Here is an 18,234-nt window from a genome sequence, read left to right on the forward strand (position 1 = left end):
TAGATCTCCATCACCTGCTTGACACATTACCAGGCCTTGCTGCTCGATGCCCCACGGGTGCATTTCCAGACCCCTTGCTTCCTGAATCCGGCCACACTCCTACCCAACCCAGAGAAAGACTGCCCTCTCCATGATTGCAGCGAGATACTGGCTGAGGCCCTGGCAGCATGAAAAGACTTAACTGATGTACCTCTAGACAACAGTGAGCTAGTATGGTTCACTGATGGGAGCAGCTATGTAAAAGATGGGCAAAGGAAAGCGGGAGCCGCCATAGTTGATGACTGACAGTCCCTCCAACTAATGAGGGCAGGGAAGAAGCAGCACATGGCGTGTGCTACCGAAGGGAAAAGCCAGGGCAACACTGGGAGATAGGTTTCACTGAGGTGAGGCCAGGCAAGTACGGGTATCGCTATCTGTTGGTTCTGGTAGATACCTTCTCGGGGTGGGTGAAGGCCTTCCCCACTAAGGGAGAGACAGCAACAGTGGTTGCTAAAAAGATCTTAGAGGAGATAGTGCCTAGGTACGGGCTGCCAGTGACTATGGGCTCTGATAATGGACCTGCCTTTGTGAGACAGATTGTACAAGGACTGGCCCAAGTTCTAGGGACAAAATGGAAGTTACATTGTGAATGTAATCCCCAGAGCTCAGGACAGGTTGAGAGAATGAATCAGACCCTAAAAGAAGCTTTGACAAAGTTGGCAATAGAGACTGGCGGGGACTGGTGACCCTCCTTCCCTTCGCACTCTTTTGGGCGCGCAACACCCCTTATAAGCTGAATCTTACCCCTTTTGAGATTCTGTATGGAAGACCCCCTCCTGTGTGTCCTATTTTCGAAGGAAAATGCCTTCCACCCCCTCTGTGTCTTGGTTGCTGTAATGCCAAAAATCTTATACCACTCTGAAGAGGTTATGTATTCACATTGGGACCGGGAAATGCTAAGACAAAAGAGAGAGCCAATCAGTGTGATCACCATAGCAACCTTGTTCAGTCTTGGGCTGGCAGGAGCAGGACTTTGGGACAATTCCAGCAAACTCTGATGGCATTAAGTAAGGTGCATAACCATGTTTGGAAATTGATTAGAGAGATACACGAGGGTCAAAATAAGGGGGCCATCCCCTCACATAATATTGGCCCAGGTGATTGGGTTTGGGTAAAACAGCACCAATCTAAAGTATTAGAACCTAGATGGAAAGGCCCTTATGTTGTTCTCCTTACCACTCCTACTGCTGTCAAGGTCGACAGGATTGGACCCTGGGTTCACTGCAATCACGTGCGGCAGCCACACCGGAAGAACAGGAAAAAGCACAAGCCGAATGGAAGGCGAGTCCTCACCCGTCAAATCCTTTGAAACTGAAACTCGTCCACCAGGAGGTCTCCTAATTCCCCTGCTGATCAGCGACGGGCAGACTCATGAGGTGCTCAATGAGACCTCAGGAATCCACCCTCTGAACACCTGGTGGCCAGACCTTTACTTTGACCTAAGGGGAATCTTCCCCGGGGAAGGACCCTGGGGGAAATTCCAATTCGGGCCATGGGGGGCCATAGGGACTGGGAGAAAACTCGGCCAAGAGGGGTTCTTCGTGTGCCTGGGCAACATAAGAAATAACTGGAAAACCTGTGGTGGCATGGAAAGCTATTATTGCAGGAGCTGGAGCTGTGTAACCTCTTGTGATGGGCCCCAGGAATGGGACGTAGGAAACAGAGATTTGGTAGCCCCGAGTGTGGTGCAATCCCCAGGGCCAAGTACCTCAGATATGGGTGCAATTTAACCAAGCTTCACTATCTCTGCAAGGCCAAGGGCTTTCCTCCCTATGAGCCGCTGTAGATGCAATCAGTCACTTAGAGAAGTCTTTGACTTCCTTGTCTGAGGTGGTCTTGCAGAATAAGAGAGGATTAGACTTGATTTTTCTCCAACAGGGTAAGGTCTGCGAGGTTCTGGGAAAAGAATGTTGTTTCTATGCAGACCATACAAGAGTGGTAAGAGAATCTATGGCAAAAGTGAGAGAGGGACTGGAGCAACGAAAGAGAGAACGGGAAGCCCAGCAGAGATGGTTTGAGTCTTGGTTTCAACGCTCCCCCTGGCTGACTACCTTAATTTCCACCCTCCTGGGTCCACTTAACCGACTAGTATCAGCCAGTGGCCCAAGATGGAAAAGAGGAATATTCCTCTACTTGAACAACAGAAAGGGGGGAATGTGAAGCAACGCCATGGCAGGCAGCTTAGATTAGGAGTAGGCCTTCCTACTTCTGGGTGGTAAGATTATCAGGCCACCTGGATACAATCAATCAGCTTTCGCTTAACACTGACCGCTGTTTGCCATTTAGGAAATTAGGAACGGGGCAGAAACCCCCCCCCCCCCCCGCCCAGGAAAGTCATGCGCTCGCAAAAGTTTTGACCAATGAAATTGCTTTGCAAACTTGTAACCAATCCACTTCAACCAACTACCAATAGGGTGTGCTCACCCTATATATTTGTGTGACAGCTTGGGCTCAGGGCTCTCTGACCCCGTGCCACTGAGTTGGATGCGGCAGGAGCCCTGACTCGAGTCAGCAATAAACTTCCCTTTTTGTAAGTTGCATTGTCTTGGAGGCCTTCTCTCTTCCCGCTCGGGGATTCATACATCGGGCATAACAATTCCCAGCTCATTGGTTTTATCTAGGGGCTACCTCTGAGGACACACGGCAACATCAGGAGACACTTTAGTTGTAACAGCTGGAGAGTTGTTCCTGGTCTCACAGAGACCAAGAAAGCTGCTAACTGGTGCACAGGCTGCCCTCCACAGCAGAGGGGTATCCAGCTCTCATGTCATAGTGCTGAGGTTGAGAGACCCTGCAGTACCTAATCCTAACAGATAGAAGGAGCTTCCTGAGAGTATATACCCACAGTGGCTTCGTAACAAGACTGGACTCCCTGGAGCAGGGCCATGGGAGGTTGGCATGCGCCACTGGAGATGCTGCCGTGTTGATTACAGCAGGCACCAGGCTCAGGTGGACCGCATGCACATGCTTTAGCTCTGTGCCAAACATCCAGGTGGCGTTCGCCTTGCTGAGGGCTAGGGCACTCTGGCCGGGGGTCAGAAACGCAGCAGATGCAGTTATTCAGAGCAGCTCCTGCCCCTCCTTGTCCACAAACTTCAGTGACGCTGACGTGTTTAAGTGGCAGGCCAGTGCCTCCCTTGACGGCTCTCTGTCTTTAGTTTTAGTCCAGGCAGTGGGCTCCTGGTCTACATAAGCACTGTCCCCTGGCCCCGGAGCCTGGGTCTCCTTGGTGAATGGTAGCATAAAAGAGGACCAAGAATTCTATTGCTTATCCCACTATTGGGACAGGTAAGAGAAAAGACATGCCCATTCCCAGAGATCTGGGTGGTTGAACTCCCAGAAATCCCTGGGGCCTTGACATCCCACCCAGAGAGGAAGTACCTCCCAGCCTGGATCCCAAGGCTACACACGTCATGAGTTGTGAAGTGTGAGAGTGAGTTACATCTGCTGAGCTTTTCCTCATTGATGGGCTAGTGACTCTTCTCTTGGCCAGATGAAACTCTGGCAGAGAAAAACCAAGAAATATCTGACTTGCTGACAAGGAAAGATAAATGCCATATATCACTTAAATGTGGAATCTAGAATATTATCTGTGAAACAGAAACAGACTCATAGACACAAAACAGAGACTTGTGGAGGGGCAGTGGAAGGACAGATTGCGAGTTTGGGATTAACGGGTGCAAACTATTATACTCAGAATGGATAAACAGCAAGGTCCTACTGGACAGTTCAGGGAACTCTCTTCAATATCCTGTGATAAATCATAATGGAAAAGAATGTGAGAGAATATATATATGTGTGTGTGTGTATATATATATATATATATATATATATATATATATATATATATAACTGAATCATTTTGTTGTATAGCACAAATTTACAACATTGTGAACCAATATTCTTTTTTAAAAAGAAGTATATGACTTGAAGGTCAAAAAGCAGTTCCCTACACAGGAGGAGATTTGGTTATCTGGGCTCAGAGTCATCCCCCCACTCTGCCTCAAATCCTTCTCCCAGTGGGACTGTGAGGCCACGGGTATTTCACAGGGATGTTGGGGCTGCCCAGCTCATCTGACTTACCTTGATGCACCAGGCCTCCACCTGGTCTGGCTGAGGATGGGTTGACTGAATTAGACTGGTCACGAGTCCCGTTTCATTAAGCAAGCCTAGATGTGGGCGATTTGATTCCGTCTCAGGTCCTGGGTGAGAAGGTGGAACCAGGCGGTCCATGAAGGGATACTGTGTTCCCTTGATGCAAGTGGTGCGTGGTGATGTTGGCAGCTTCCTGTTCAGTTGTACTTATGCTGAGGTTTTGAGGAACTCTTATTATAAATCTCTTGACAAGCTTGGTGATAGGATTTATAATCCAAGAGTTAAAATAATGGCAGTAACCAGAGTCAAACAGTGGGAGTTCTAAAGTGACAGAGACTGGATGGGGAAGAAAAGTCAAAGATCAATAGTAATTGGGGAGGAGAGTGGAGTGTAGGAAGTCGTTGCTAGAGCAATTCCAGTGACTTATTTTAAACTAGGCCTCTTCTTTAAAAAGTAATTTAATTATAGTACACAAAAGTATACTATACACTTTTGTATAGTATAATAAATCTCATGTGACCATCAATTCATAGTCCATCTTTTTTAAAAAAATTATTTATTTATTTTAATTGAAGGCTAATTACTTTACAACACTGTGGTGGGTTTTGCCATACATCAACATGAATCAGCCACGGGTGCACATGTGTCCCCATCCTACACCCCACTCCCACCTCCCTCCCCACCCTGTCCCTCTGGGCTGTCCCAGAGCACTGGCTTTGAGTGCCCTGCTTCATGTATCAAACTTGTACCGGTCATCTATTTTACATATGGTGATATACATGTTTCAATGCATAGCCCATCTTATTTCATTTTGTTCAGTTCAGTTCAGTCACTCAGTTGTGTCCGACTCTTTACGACCCCATGAATCACAGCACGCCAAGCCTCCCTGTCCATCACCAACTCCCAGAGTTTATTCAAACCCATGTCCATTGAGTCAGTGATGCCATCCAGCCGTCTCATCCTCTGTCATCCCCTTCTCCTCCTGCCCCCAATCCCTCCCAGCATCAGGGTCTTTTCCAATGAGTCAACTCTTCGCATGAGGTGGCCAAAGTATTGGACTTTCAGCTTCAGTATCAGTCCTTTCAATGAACACCCAGGACTGATCTCCTTTAGGATGGACTGGTTGGATCTCCTTGCATTTCAAGGGACTCTCGAGAGTCTTCTCCAACACCACAGTTCAAAAGCATCAATTCTTCTGTGCTCAGCTTTCTTTATAGTCCAACTCTCACATCCGTATATGACTACTGGAAAAACCATAGCATTGACTAGACAGACCTTTGTTGGCAAAGTAATGTCTCTGCTTTTTCATATGCTATCTAGGTTGGTCATAACTTTCCTTCCAAGGAGTGAGAGTCTTTTAATTTCATGGCTGAAATCACCATCTGCAGTGATTTTGGAGCCCCCAAAAATAAAGTTAGCCACTGTTTCCACTGTTTCCCCATCTATTTGCCATGAAGTGATGGGACTGGATGCCATGATCTTAGTTTTCTGAATGTTGAACTTTAAGCCAACTTTTTCATTCTCTTCTTTCACTTTCATCAAGAAGCTCTTTAGTTCTTCTTCACTTTCTGCCATAAGGGTGGTGTCATCTGCATACATATCTGAGGTTATTGATATTTCTCCTGGCAATCTTGATTCCAGTTTGTGCTTCATCCAGCCCGGCGTTTCTCATGATGTACTCTGCATATAAGTTAAACAAGCAGGGTGACAATATACAGCCTTGACGTACTTCTTTTCCTATTTGGAACCAGTCTGTTGTTCCATGTCCAGTTCTAACTGTTGCTTCCTGACCTCCACAGAGGTTTCTCAAGAGGCAGGTCAAGTGGTCTGGTATTCCCATCTCTTTCAGAATTTTCCACAGTTTATTATGATCCACACAGTCGAAGACTTTGGCATAGTCAATAAAGAAGAAATAGATGTTTTTCTGGATCTCTCTTGCTTTTTTGATGATCCAGCGGATGTTGGCAATTTGATCTCTGGTTCCTCTGCCTTTTCTAAATCCAGCTTAAACATTTGAAAGTTCACGGTTCATGTATTGCTGAAGCCTGGCTTGGAGAATTTTGAGCATTACTTTACTAGCATGTGAGATGAGTGCAATTGTGCAGTAGTTTGAGCATTCTTTGGCATTGTCTTTCTTTGGGATTGAAATGAACACTGACCTTTTCCAGTTCTGTGTCCACTGCTGAGTTTTCCCAATTTGTTGGCATATTGAGTGCAGCACTTTCACAGCATCATCTTTTAGGATTTGAAATAGCTTAACTGGAATTCCCTCACCTCCATTAGCTTTGTTTGTAGTGATGCTTCTGAAAACCCACTTGACTTCACATTCCAGGATGTCTGGCTCTAGGTGAGCGATCACACCATCGTGATTATCTGGGTCATGAAGGTCTTTTTTGTATAGTTCTTCTGTGTATTTTTGCCACCTCTTCTTAATATCGTCTGCTTCTGTTAGGTCCATACAATTTCTGTCCTTTATTGAGCCCATCTTTGCATGAAATGTTCCCTTGATATCTCTAATTTTCTTGAAGAGCCCTCTAGTCTTTCCCATTCTATTGTTTTCCTCTATTTCTTTGCACTGATCACTGAGGAAGGCTTTCTTATCTCTCCTTGCTATTATTTTGAACCCTGCATTGAAATGGGTATATCTTTACTTTTCTCCTTTGCTTTTGGATTCTCTTCTTTTCACAGCTATTTGTAAGGCCCAGTTAGTGTTTGCATTCCTCCAATTGTCTTATAATATTTTTTTTTTACAGTTTGTTTTGAATAGGGATAGAAATAAAGTCCGTGCTTTGTAGTTGATTAATAAGTCTCTTAATTCTCTTTTAGTAGCCTTACCTTTTCCCCTTAACAACTAACTTGTGGGGAAAAAAACAAGTTGCTTGTCCTATAAATTTTCTCATGGGCCAAGCTTCTTTTTTCATTCCCGTAGTGATGTTAATGTATTACTCTGTTTCCTATATTTTCTAAGATTAGTGCCTAGACCTGGAAGATTGACCAAATTTGGATGTAATTTTGTTGTTGTTGTTGTTAAAACTGCTTTAGAGGTGATTTGTGTATTTCCACTGGAGGGTACATAATATTTGGTATCTCTCTTTTTTGGTGATTATTGCCTAGGTCTGTTAATTCCCGGTGTTGCAAAATGGTGATCCTGAGCCATCTCTTACTGTCCAGACTGTGCAACTGAGTGTTATAAGGGCAAGTTGAACTTTCTACAGCTCTTTTTGCTTTTTTCTCCCCCAAAGGAAAAGTATTTGCAAGATCACTGAAAGCAGTATGGTATAATGAGAAATGTCAGACTGAACTTGGTTAGAATCATGGTCCCATAAGACACTCACTATTTAACAAGGTGTGTAAGTTCCTTAATTTCTCTGTACTTTAATTTCCTGATGTATAAAATGAACATAACAGAGCACACCATATATAAATGTCATGAGTGTTTAAAAAATGAATATAAAATGTCTGGTATGTAATAGACTCAGTAAAAGCTAACGTTTATAGTCTCTCTCTCTCTTTTTTTTTTTTTTGCCTGTACGATGCACATATTTTCACATATTAGCATGTCTGAAATTGGGATGCATTTTATAATCCAAGGTATTTTAGCTCACTTTTTCAATTCCTATTTTCTTCCACTTAAATATACGATCAATTCAGTTCAGTGCAGTTGATCAGTGGTGTCTGACTCTTTGCAACCCCATGGACTGCAGCATGCTAGGCCTCCCTGTCCATCACCAACTTCCAGAGCTTACTCAAACTCATGTCCATAGAGTCAGTGGTGCCATCCAACCATCTCATCCTATGTCATCCCCTTCTCCTCCCACTTTCAATCTTTTCAGGCATCACGGTCCTTTCAAATGAGTCCATTCTTCAAATCAGGTGACCAAAGTATTGGAGTTTCGGCTTCAGCATCAGTCCTCCCAATGTATATTCAGGAATGATTTCTTTTAAGATGGACTGGTTGGATCTCCTTGCAGTCCAGGGGGCTCTCAATAGTCTTCTCCAACATCACAGTTCAAACGCATCAATTCTTTGGTGCTCAGCTTTCTATATAGTCCAACTCTCACATCCATACATGACCACTGGAAAAACCATAGCTTTGACTAGATGGACCTTTGTTGGTAAAGTAATGTCTCTGCTTTTTAATATGCTGTCTAAGTTGGTCATAGCTTTTCTTGCAAGGAGCAAGTGTCTTTTAATTTCATGGCTGCAATCACCATCTGCAGTGATTTTGGAGCCCCCCAAAATAAATCCTGCCACTGTTCCCATTGTTTCCCCATCTCTTTGCCATGAAGTGATGGGACCACATGCCATGATCTTAGTTTTCTGAATGTTGAGTGTTAAGCCATCTTTTTCACAATCCTGTTTCACTTTCATCAAGAGGCTCTTTAGTTCTTCTTCACTTTCTGCCGTAAGTGTGGTATCATCTGCATATCTGAAGTTATTGATATTTCCCCCAGCAATCTTGATTTCCAGGTTGTGCTTCATCCAGCCCAGCATTTTGCATGATGTACTCTGTATACAAGTTAAATAAGCAGGGTGACAACATACATCCTTGACATACTCCCTTCCTGATTTGGAACCAGTCTGTTGTTCCATGTCTAGTTCTAACTATTGCTTCTTGACCTACATACAAATTTCTCAGGAGGCAGGTAAGCTGATATAGTATTCCTATCTATTCAAGAATTTCCCACAGTTTGTTGTGATCCACACAATCAAAGGCTTTGGTGTAGTCAATAAAGTAGAAGTAGATGTTTTTATGGAAACCTTTTGCTTTTTTTTTTGAACTTCCTAGGTTAGTAGGTACCCAATGTGCTACTGGAGATCAGTGGAGAAATAACTCCAGAAAGAATGAAGAGATGGAGCCAAAGCAAAAACAACACCCAGTTGTAGATGTGACTGGTAATGGAAGTAAAGTCTGATGCTGTAAAGAGCAATATCACATAGGAACCTGGAATGTTAGGTCCATGAATCAAGGCAAATTGGAATTGGTCAAACAGGAGATGGCAAGAGTGAACATCGCCATTTTAGGAATCAGCAAACTAAAATGGACTGGAATGGGTGAATTTAACTCAGATGATCATTGTATCTACTACTGTGGGCAAGAATCCCTTAGAAGAAATGGAGTAGCCATCATAGTCAACAAAAGAGTCTGAAATGCAGTACTTGGATGCAATCTCAAAAATGGCAGAATGATTTCGTTTCATTTCCAATGCAAACCATTCAATATCATGGTAATCCAAGTCTATGCCCCAACCACTAATGCAGAAGAAGCTGAAGTTGAACCATTCTATGAAGATCTACAAGACCTTCTAGAACTAACATCCAAAAGAGATATCCTTTTCATTATAGGGAACTGGAATGAAAAAGTAGGAAGTCAAGAGATACTTGGAGTAACAGGCAAATTCTGGCTTGGAGTACAAAATGAAGTAGGTCAAAGGCTAACAGAGTTTTGCCAAGAGAATGCACTGGTCATAGCAAACATCCTCTTCCAACAACACAAGAGAAGACTCTACACATGGACATCACCAGATGGTCAATCCCGAAATCAGATTCATTATATTCTTTGAAGCTGAAGATGCAAATACATCTGACTAGACAGTCAGCTAAAACAAGACCAGGAGCTGACTATGGCTCATATCGTGAACTCCTTATTGCCAAATTGAGACTTAAATTGAAGAAAGTAAGGAAAATCACTAGACCATTCAGATCTGACCTAAATAAAATATACAATAACATATAATAATATTAGAATTTCCAACATATTTCAGAGACTTCACTATTGTTGATTTATAAGCAAGACATTTGGGGCTTCCCTCATAGATCGGTTGGTAAATCATCTGCCTGCAATGCAGGACACCTGGGTTTGATTCCTGAGTCAGAAAGATCCCCTGGAGAAGGAAATGGCAACCCACTCCAGCATTCTTACCTGGAGAATCCCATGGACAGAGGAGCCTGGCAGGTTATAGTCCACAGTATCGCAAGAGTCGGATGCAACTTAATGACTAAACCACCACCACCACTAAACAAGACATTTAGATTCCTTCCCTAGTATCCTAGAATGGACAGCCTCCATGAAACTGGAAAATTATTAGGCTAACAGAACATGCTCACTTCGGAAAGCCCTTTTCAAATGATTATGTGAGTCTCCATATATCAGTATCAATGACTTAGGGTCAGTGCACTAGAACAAGAGAAAGCTATCTACTGTCACTATGGCATCACCGACTCAATGGACATGAGTTTGACCAAGCTTCTGGTGATTTGAAAGACAGGGAAGCCTGGCGTGCTGCAGCCCACGGGGTCACAAAGAGTGGGACACGACTGAGCAGCTAGACAGCAACAGCCTGCTTGTCATAGGTCACGTCGGATTCTTCTCCCAAACCCACCCCCTCCTCTTGCCTTTCTCCTTCCTCTGCCACAATAAGGTGTTAATCTTGTACATTAGAGCCTGGAGTTTGAATGGGGCTGTTGAAGACTGAAAGTTTGTGTCCCCACCAAATCTGTATGTTGTGAACTAAGTCCCAAGCTGATGGTACTCAGAGGGTCTTTGGGAAGTGATTAGGTCTCGAGGGTGGAGTCCCCTTGCATGGGATTAGTGCCCTTATGAAGTACCCCTCTCCCCCCAAGAGTTCCTGTGCCCATTCTTTAGTGTAGGGACACAGCAAAGAGTTGGCTGTCTGCACTGGGAAGAGTGTTCTTTCCAGAACACAACCCTGGGTCCCTGGTCTTGGACTTGCATCTCTGCTACTGTGAGAAATAACTGTCTGTAGTTTACAATCCATACAGTCTATGATACATTGTTATAACAGCTCTGAAAAATAGTTGTGCATATGAGTACTGGCCTTTCCCACCTTCTCCACTTATGGTAGTAAACAGAGAAGGCCTAACAATCTTGGCCTTTCACATGATTAAGTTTTGTTTAACTTAACCATATGCCATAAATATATTTTCATGTTTCTATACAGTTAAATTTTAACAGTTAAGTGTTTATAATGAAGTTATTATTCCATTCCATCAGTTCAGTTCAGTTTCTCAGTCATGTGTGACTCTTGGCAACCCCATGGACTGCAGCACATCAGGCCTCCCTGTCCATCACCAACTCCTGGAGCTTACTTCAACTCATGTCCATTAAGTTGGTGATGCCATCCAACCATCTCATCCTCTGTTGTCTGCTTCTCCTCCCACCTTCAATGTTTCCCAGCAACAGGGTCTTTTCAAATGAGTCTTTCTTCAAATCAGGTGGTCAAAGTATTGGAGTTTCGGCTTCAGCATCAGTCCTCCCAATGTATATTCAGGAATGATTTCCTTTAGGATGGACTGGTTGGATCTCCTTGCAGTCCAGGGGACTCTCAAGAGTCTTTTCCAACACCACAGTTCAAAAGCATCAATTATTCAGTGCTCAACTTTCTTTATAGTCCAACTCTCATATCCATACATGACGATGGGAAAAAAACATAGCTTTGACTAGATGGACCTTTGTGGGCAAAGTAATGTCTCTGCTTTTAATAAGCTGTCTAGGTTGGTCATAAGGTCATAACTTTTCTTGCAAGGAGCAAACGTCTTTTAATTTCATGGCTGCAATCACCATCCGCAGTGATTTTGGAGCCCCAAAAAACAGTCTGCCAATGTTTTCACTGTTTCCCCATCTATTTGCCATGAAGTAATCGGACCAGATGCCGTGATCTTATTTTTCTGAATGTTGAGTTTTAAGCCAACATTTTCACTCTCCTTCATCAACATTTTCACTCTCCTTCATCAACATTTTCACTCTCCACTTTCATCAAGAGGCTCTTCACTTTCTGCCATAAGGATGGTGTCATCTGCATATCTGAGGTTATTGAGATTTCTCCCAGCAATCTTGATTCCAGGTTGTGCTTCATCCAGTCCCGCATTTCTTACGATGTGCTCTGCATATAAGTTAAGTAAGTTAAATAACCATTCCATAGTTAAATGTAGTTCAGTTAACCATTATTCTTTATGGACATCATTGCAATTTTTTGAGTGTCATACAAATATTGCAATAAACATCTTTGAGCCAAGAAGTTAAAAAATTATTTTGGATTTTTTATTAGAATTAGTTATTTAAATGCAGAAGTAATTTAAATGCAACTGTGGCTAATTGGTCATTATTAGACAAATAAAAGTAGTTAATAAATTTGGTTTTAAGAGAATCTGTCCAAGGCTGAGAAGGGATTCCATTAGAAAAATGAAGGCCAAGAGTGTCAGGAGTTTGAAAGGGACTGTGTGGGTCAGGCCCTAATTCTTAAGTTGCAGGCCCTATAGGACCTCTGAGCTGATGTTACAATGGTGAAATGGCTTCTTACCTAGCATGCTTCACTTTGGAGTTGGTGCTGTCTTGACCACACAATGCCAGATAGTCTAAATGATCCCTTGCTTATCACAAAGGCATAGGACACTGGGTCTGCATGATAATTGACAAAGAGCTCACTGCCATGTCCAATTAAGAAGCTCTATGCTGTGTCTTTGGCCAAACTTCTATGAGTCCCTTACCTGGGGACTGTATTTCTTGCAGGGGGGATGACTTTATGTGAACGAAGTGAATAGTTTATTGCAGTCTGTAATCAACATGCTTTTTCACGTGTCTTTATCTGGGAACATCCTTTTCTCTCTGCCTCTAACACCCTTTCTTCCCTTGTCACCAGATTGGGCCCTTGTGGCAGAGCCTGTTGCTTGCTATTAATAAAAGAAACCCAACTTAGTTAAGGTTTGGAGCAGCAGTGTGCTCAGTTGATGGGTTCCTCCTGCAGTCCCAGTGGAAGATTCATGGTTGGTCTAAGTCAATCATGGTAATCTCATGTTCCTTTGCCAACAATTGACATAGGGCCGTGTAAACAACCCAGTTATGACTAACAGTGCCTAAGAGGAAGTTTCCTGAAGACTTCTAGAGAATAGTTTTCACCTTGATATTGAGAGTGTCCCTTCTTTTTCCACACTGGAACACTGTAATTTAAGAATGTGTGCTGCACGGAGCTTCAGCAGCCATCTTGTATCATGAGGGGTTACATCCCTGATACATCACTGATGGTGGGCTGAAATGACGGAAAGAGCTTGAGTCCTTCAGAGAACAAAATTCCCCACATGGAAAGCAACTTGTCAGCTAGACAGAGGGCGAACACCTGGCGCTCACCATTGCCATCACCTCACAGTGTGGAATGGTGACAGAGTTAGGAACAGACTGTGTTCCAGACCAGGGCTGATGCTGCGGCTCCCCGGAGGCACCCTGTCCCAAGTTTCCTCAGTCCTTCTGCTTGGCCATCCTTGGCTGTGGGTTTTCTTGGACTGTTGCTTTAGACCTGCTTCACCTCTGGTCAGTCTCTCTCTCCGTCTTACCAGAGCTCAAGCTAAGAAAATTAAAATGTCTTAACAGTTTACTTACTGACAAAGTGTTGACACATGCCACTTCTAGGAGAGGCTGGGAAAGAGGATTTGAGGGGCACACAGCCATCCTGAGTAGAACAGGAAATCTGAGAAAAGAGCAAGGGGGATGGGGTATGTAGACAGAAACATTATTTGGGAAGATGCTCCAACCACCCTATTGAAATGAATGTCTTTGGTACTCAGCATCTTTCAGGGAGGGTGAAAGTGGGAAGGAGCCTTGACAGATGGACCTCAAACTGGCCACCAACCCAGGCTTGAGCCAAATTTAATGAAAGGACATCACATTTCTTGTTCTCTGGTGCCACAGAGTCAGTCATACTTATTAGGTCAGAAAGAAGAAATGGCTTTGAAACTGATTAGGAACCTGCGGGGTCCACTCAGGTTCAAATCCTTTCCATGTCCCTTGTTTCAAGAAAAAGGCTTCAGTAAGCCTCCTAGACCTTCACTGAGTTCCGAAGGGTAGATTCAAACAGAGAAGTGAGGGAATGCAGAAATGAAGGAGGAGAAATAAAGAAAAAATAGTGCAGGAATAAAGCAACACTCTCACTCCTGCTAAAAAAATACACATAACAATATCTTTGAGCTCTTCTGCAAAACTAAGGCTCTCTTCCAGGTGGAGGACAGTGACTTCAGACTGAACACAAGATTCCTGGAAAATAGCCCTGTTATCTTACCACCAACAGATTAGAAGAAAGTCATATAATCTGCAGCACCCATCCCAAATTTTGGGGCATAAGCCACTCATTCTCTTTGCTTGGGCTTGCAATAAACCTTTTTCTGCTTCAAACTCCAGCATTCTGGTTTGTTTGGCCTCTCTGTGTGTGGGGCACGTGATCTTACATTCAGTAACAGCTATGGTGTAAAAATAGTTCAGCCCTTCCTCTGCATTTTCTCATCGTGTTACACTGCTGGAATTCTCCCTGCCCCCCGCCCCGTCTCTCTCAGGCTCACCCTCCTGAAGACCCAGCCATCTCAAGCTTAACTGCACGCCATTATCACCTGGAGTGCTTTAACAATTTCTGTTGCCCAGATGTCCCAGCAGGCCAATTAAACCAGGCTCTTTGGAGCTGGTACCCAGGCCTTAGGAGTTTCTTAAATCTCCCAGATGACTCCAGTGTGCAGCCGAGGTGGAGACCCCTACAAGGAGAGCAGTGGATGGAAATCCTGGCCACACATTGGAATCATCGAGGGGGCTTTTAAAAAATGCTGATGCCAATTCCCACCCCCAGAGTTTCTGACTTAATTGGATTGGGGTGGGGCCCAGGGCAGCGATCGTTTTTTAAAGCTCCCTAGGTGATTCTAATGTGTAGCCAGGTTTGAGAAGCACTGCAATGGAGTCACAAAACCGAGGAACAAAAGAAGGAATCTTCTTTTTTTCTGGACAATAAAATTTCCAAAATGCTGTCATCTAGCATGTTTATATGCAAAGCTAGAACAGTGCTTCTCAATCCAGGTGGCACATTAGAATCTCAGGGGAAGGTTAAAAAATATCGAATTCCTGGTCTCTCCTCCCTGAAATTTTAATTCAATTATTGTGGGGTAGGGACCTGGAGTTGTTGGTATGTTTTTCAAGCTCTTTCATGATTATTATACTAGCCAGGATTCAGGACCACTGCAAAATAATAGTGATGATGATGATGGTGATAACTCACAAAGGGTATAATTATGCCAGCAGAAGACCTGTTGGTTAAGGAGGGGGCAGGTTTTGTCTATGGCAGGGCTGTTGAACATCAGTTTGTGCCTTTTCTCATTGTTACTGCTAATTCTGTAGACGCTGAACTCATAAAAATCTGTCTTATTTAAGAAGCAGCCCTACTCATTCCTTGCCTGCTTTCTTGCTGTCATCTCACTTGATAGGAAGTCTCTAGAAGGGTTTTGCAATTAACTTACAGTGTGGCTTCAGCCATCTAAGGCTGTATCACATTCTTTGTTTAAACGATGTCAGCTTTTTCTGTCCCCTTATTGCCCTACCCCATCAGTCTTTGTGTGACGACCTTACTCAGACTCATTGTTTGGGGTCATGTAAACAAAAGCAGCAGCCTGAATGTGTTATGGCTGAGACAGATGTTCCTGGCGACACAAGTGTGCCCTGAATGTTGGGAGCCATGGCTGCCACGTGGCTCTGTCCTCCTCTGCCTCTGCAGAGGCGGCAGGTGCTGGCAAGAGGACACCCAAGGACAGGCGCCTCTCTCCTCCGTCCTCCACACTCCCTCAGGATGCGCAGGGCTGCTCAGACAAGCTCAGGATGCAGACACACATGGGGTGGGGATCTCGCCTGGGATGGGCCCAGGATGGAGGCTGGATAGCCTCTATCTGTGGCTCTGGCCCTGAGACCTTCCCCTCTCTCATCTCTACTCTTAGCATCTCATGCTCCCAGGGATTCCTTGCAGCTTGCCTCATGCTCCCAGGAGGGGAATTATACACGCCCCCTCCGAGCTGCCCTCTGTGCTCCTGGAAAGAATGGGAGCATGAGCATCCATGTGTCCTTTGGAGAAAGTGACGCCATATCCACATTTTCTCGGCTGTTTTTCTGCCTTTATACTTGGAATTATTTCTTTCCATTTGATCTCATAAGTCCAACATGTAAAAAGTTAGAAATCAGGACTTGTCTGGTTGAAGGGCTGTTTTTCAGTCACTAAGTCATGACCGACTCTTCTGCGACCCCATGTTGTACATCTGGAAGGTCTCAGTTCACATACTGTTGAAGCCTAGCTTGAAAGATTTTGAGCATTAGTTTGCTAGCATGTGAAAGGAGTGTGGTAGTTTGAACATTCATTGGCATTGCCCTGCTTTAGGATGGGAATGAAAACTGACCTTTTCCAGTCCTGTGGACACTGCTGAGTTTTCCAAATTTCCTGGTGTATCCAGTGCAGCACTTTAACAACATCATCTTTTAAGATCTGAAATAGCTCAGCTGGAATTCCATCACCTCCACCAGCTTTGTTGGTAGTAATGATTTCTAAGGCCCACTTGACTTCACAGGCTAAAGACTGAGACCCTCCAAAACTTCTGCAAGCCCCTAAATTTCTGCATCACACAGCCAAACCACCTCTACTCACCTTCTGGGTATGTTGAGCAGAGTGTGAAACTTTTTGGTGCCTGCCAGTTACACCATGAAGGATGCAACTCTGGATTCAGGCAGGCCCAGGTCTATATGCCTCAGAACACAGCCTCTCGCCTGCTCCTCCTGAAAGAGGAACCTGGTTAGTTTGAGGGCTGCCCACTGCTGTTCCCACAGGCCTGGCTTCCAGGTTTCAGAGAGCATTGCAAAGACAAGAAGGGCTCCCCCTCCTGCCTCTGCTGTCTGACTGAGGACACACAAAGACGGCAGAGGAGATGGCATGTATTAGCACCCAGGTGCACGTGGTCAGGAAGATTAGAAAAGCCCAGTCTCTGCTCAAACTGCTTGTGTCTGCATTTTCCAGGGTCCAGTGGAAATTGTTAACATGGCTGTTAAAGGACGGTTGGCAGCTAGGAGTGTGGTCACCGACTAGAACAAAGCGTTAGGCCAGAAATTTAAAACACTGAATTGATTCCTTTTCTGTCTGATGTAGAAACAAAATAAGTACAAGTTTCTTGGTCTAAGCCAGAGTGCGTCTCAACCTCACTCTAGGGGCAGCGAGCAGCAGGACTCCCTGTGGAGGGCCGTCCTCCACACTGAAGGATGCTAACAGCACCCTTGGCCTCTACTCACCGGAGGCCTGGCGCCCCACCTCCAGCAAGTTGTGACAATAAAAAATGTCTCTGAACATTGTCCCCCAAGGGTCAAAATCATCTGAATCATCACTCTCATCAGTTGGCTTGGAAGGTAAAAGACTATTTGCCAAGACAATTTCAGGTCCCAGGTTTAGGGTATTAAAAATCATTTCAGGACTAGAAAAGGTTTTTTTTTTTTTTTTTTTTTTGTAGTCTTGATACCCACCAGGGTTCTTGGCTTTCCCCAATCAATAGAAATGGACTAGAGGCCAGACCAGACAAGAAATTCAGGCAAGGCTTTACTGGGGCCCCTGCTGCTGCAGCAGGGAGCAAGAACAAACAACAGCTTCCCTTGCTTGCTCACTCCCTGGGAGGGGGTGGTGAGCTTATTCCTTATATGAGGTGAGGCTGGGGATGTGTCTGGGGTTTGGAGTGGAGGGGTGGCGTGGCTGGTTTGCCCACTCCTTTAGTGGTGTTGAGTGCAGAGGCCATGCAGTACCCTGTTTTGCTCCGGGCTCTTCAGAAGTGGCAGTAGGGGGTTTCAATTTTTTCTGTATCTTTGGTTCAGAATTTGCCCCAACTGCTACATACACGTAGTTATTTTTAGTCCCATATGGTTTCTTTGTATTTTGTTGCTGGAGGAGAGATGTGTCCAGGTACAAGCATTGCAGCCCTGCAGCAAAGGTTCCCAGGTCCCAGCCTGTCAGTCGGAGGGGACAGCATTAGAGGCAGCTACTAGTGGGATTTTTCTGAGAAAGGACACTCTGGCCCATCATCCCACAGGCCAAGACCATGTGGAGAGTGGTCTGGAGGATGGGATAACAGAGATCTCATCTGTGGAGGTTCCAGAGGAAGATAAACTTGGGCCTCTATTGCAGGGTATAGCCTGGAGAGGATTCCAGCTATCGAGTGTCCTGGAGCTTCTCAAGGGCTTCCCTGGTGGCTCAGATGGTAAAGAATTCTCTCCTTGTGAGTGGGGAAGGGGGCTGAGAGGATCTGCTCTGGGCA

This window comes from Muntiacus reevesi, chromosome 1 (genome assembly GCF_963930625.1).
Source record: "Muntiacus reevesi chromosome 1, mMunRee1.1, whole genome shotgun sequence".
Lineage (NCBI taxonomy): Eukaryota > Metazoa > Chordata > Mammalia > Artiodactyla > Cervidae > Muntiacus > Muntiacus reevesi.